This window comes from Octodon degus, unplaced genomic scaffold (assembly GCF_000260255.1).
Source record: "Octodon degus isolate 3935 unplaced genomic scaffold, OctDeg1.0 scaffold00442, whole genome shotgun sequence".
Classification (NCBI taxonomy): Eukaryota; Metazoa; Chordata; class Mammalia; order Rodentia; family Octodontidae; genus Octodon; species Octodon degus.
The window spans coordinates 287,257-290,634 of record NW_004525018.1 but is presented as its reverse complement, the minus strand read 5'-3'; positions in this window follow the sequence as shown (position 1 = coordinate 290,634).

Sequence of the window (3,378 nt, the reverse complement as noted above, 5' to 3'; positions counted from 1 at the left end):
CCCATTCATTCATTATGGCAAAGAGCCACAAACCAGTTTGTAGAGTCCAGTGCCCTGAGAAGACCTGCTTGTTTGTACTGAATGATTTGTTTCTAAGTGTGAATTCCTAATGCAGAAGAGCCAGCTGAGATCCAGCATCTTTGGGAAGCAGTACACTCCAATGCCTGTTCCTGCATGCAGCGTAACACAGAATTCTGGTAAAACTTCACTATTGTAACTAAAGTACTTCACAGTTCCGCGCTGTGAAAAGAGTGCCAAATCATTCTTTCTCCAAAGAGAAAACATCCTTGAAGTTTGTGACTTTCCAGCTTTACGTGCAGAGAAACTACAGAAGGATGTTCTCTCTCCCATTCATTCCTATTTTCAAAGAACCACAAACACGTTTGTAGATTCCAGTGCCCTGAGGAGAGCTGGTTGTTTCTATGGCATGATTTGTGTTTCTAAGTGTGAGTTCTTTATGCAGAAGATCCCGCTATGCTCCAGCTGCTTTGGGAAGCAAGGTACTCCATTGCCAGTTTCTGTATACAGTGCAACAGAGAACTCTGGCTAAAACTTCACTTTTGTAACTAAAGGACTTTACATGTCTGCGCTGTGAAAAGAGTGGCAAATGATTCCGTCTCCTAAGAGAAAGCATCCTTGAAATTTGTGACTTTTCACCTTTATGTGCAGAGAAGCTTCATAAGGTTGTTCTCTCTCCCATTAATTCCTATGGCAAAAAGCCCCAAACACTTTGATAGACTCCAGTGCTGTGAGGACAGCCGCTTGTTTCCACTGCATGATTCGCATTTCAATGTGTGAGTTCTTAATGCAGAAGAGCGAGCTAAGCTCAAGCTTCTTTGGGAAGCAGGGTACTCCACTCCAATACCTGTTCTTGTGTATAACGCAACACAGAACTCTAGCTAAAATTTGACTTTTGTAACTAAAGTACTTCATAGTTCTGCCCTGTGAAATGAGTGGCAAATCACTCAGTCTCCTAAGAGAAAGCATCTGTGAATTTTTTGACTTTCCATCTTGAGGTGCAGAGAAAATGCAGAAGGTTGTTCTCGCTCTCATTCATTCATATGGGCAAAGAGCCACAAACAAGTTTGTACACTCCAGTGCCCTGAGGAGAGCTGCCTGTTTCTACTGCATGATGTGTGTTTATGTGTGATTTCTTAATGCTGAAAAGCCCGCTAAGCTCCATCTTCTTTCCGAAGGAGGGTACTACAATGCCTGTTCATGTACAGCGCAACACAGAACTCTGGCTAAAGGGTCAGTTTTGTAACTAAAGTACTTTACAGTTCTACGGTGGCAAAAGAGTGTGAAATCATTCATTCTACTAAGAGAAAGCATCCGTGAAGTTTGTGACTTTTTAGCTGGAGGTGCAGAGAAACTGCAGAAGTTTCTTCTCTCTCCCGTTTATTCCTATGCCAAAGAGCCACAAACTCGTTGGTAGATTCCAGTGCCCTGAGGAGATCTTCTTGTCTCTACTGCATGATTTGTGTTTCTAAGTGTGAGTTCTTAAAGCAGAAGAGCCAGCTAAGCTCCATCTCCTTTGGGAAGCAGGGTACTCCACTCCAATACCTGTTCCTGTATACATGGTAACACAGAACTCTGGCTAAAACGTCACTTTTGTAACTAAAGTACTTCACAGCTCCTCGCTGTGAAAAGAGAGGCAAGTCATTCAGTCTCCTAAGAGAAAGCATCCATGTAGTTGGTGACTTTCCACCTGGAGGTGCAGAGAAACTGCAGAAGGTTGTTTTCTCTCCCATTCATTCCTATGGGCAAAGAGCCACAAACACGTTTCTAGACTCCAGTGCCCTGAGGAGAGCTGCTTCTTTCTACAGCCTGATTTGTGTTTGCAAGTGTGAGTTCTTAATGCAGAAGAGCCAGGCTCGCTCCAGCTTCTTTGGGAAGCAGCGCACACCAGTGCCTGTTCCTGTACACATCACAACACAAAACTCTGTGTAAAACGTCACTTTTTTTTCAATGTTCTAATTATTGTAAGTGTCTTTATTCTATTTTCTGTATAACTTTTAAGTACATAAAGGTTTATTTCCACAGGCCTCAGGAAATGGACTGAAGTCACAGGACAATCTGTTTTCCCACGACAAAAGTTTGCATATTTTGATATGTCCTACAGGGGTAAAACTGAAACATAAGCAATGCTGAGCAAGATTCTTAGATAAATCAAGACCTAAAAGCAACCTGCAGTGATGGGTCTACTCCTCTGTCAGATGCCTTATGCTGTTCAATGTGACAATCAAAAAGAGGCAGTAAAGATGGGTGACAGGCACCTAGCAAGGAGGAGAAATGCTGGACCCTTTGGAATGGCGTGTTTGCTTTTAAAGTCATTTCTTTTGGAAGGTGCTACATAGGAATCCCAGAGAAAGAGGGCCCCAGATTCCTTTTATTGCTCTCGATGAAGGCCCTGCTACTGTAGCTATGGTATCAGCAATCTCGAGGTTGAGTGAGACTAAGATGGAATGCAGAATTAAGGAATGCTTGTAGAAAACATATTTGCTTGGAATGCTAGGCAGCCAGGCCTCAACTGTTAGTCCAGTATAACCTTTGTCTCACTTATGAAGCATGAAAAATTAGTTTGGTTACAACCCTCTGGGATCATACTAACTTCTATGCCTCCATGTTCATTGTTAGAAAAAGATGAGTATGCACATCCTAATCTGTTAGTTCTTGGGACTGTCTCGCTTTTTCTAAAGTGCTGACTGTTGGTCGAATAACTCCCAAATGCTGAAAGCTAGAATGCACAAGTCCAGGTCTTCAGTTCCTCAGGGGCAGATTGGTGGTGTGGCTGCGCTGACATGGAAAAGAGAAGATGCAGCTGACCTGCAATCCCACCCCAAATCTCAGCCTGAAGTATATTTCAGTGAAGGTAGGTAGCTGGGCTTCTCAGAGAAGAGAAGCAATTTAAAAGCAGAAAGGTAGAGGAAATCTATGCAAGAACATTCTCGATAGATATATCCCATGGTGTGAAGGGAGAGGGCAAAGGACCCTTTTGCACTTTGCTTATCCCGCAATTTCTGTTACTATGGTGACCAACTTCTGCCCATTCTGTAGGGTCTTGAACTGCTCAGGAACTGGGAACTCATTAAAATCACCTCCTTCTGTAGGGATGAGGATGTTCATCTCAGAAGATTTGGCACTATTTCACAGTCCAAGGAATTCTTGCTCAGGTAAACGTGGCAGCCATCTGTTTTGTTAATGGAAATGGTTGGCACTTTATGCATTACCTGAATTTTGACATCTCTACTATTAATTATCTCCACAATGCCCACCACATCATCAAATACCAAACCAAGTTTCTTACAGTTATCTATTATAATGGAGTTAATTTTGCCCTTGATTTGCAACGTTGTGTTGATACACTTGAACAAGTAA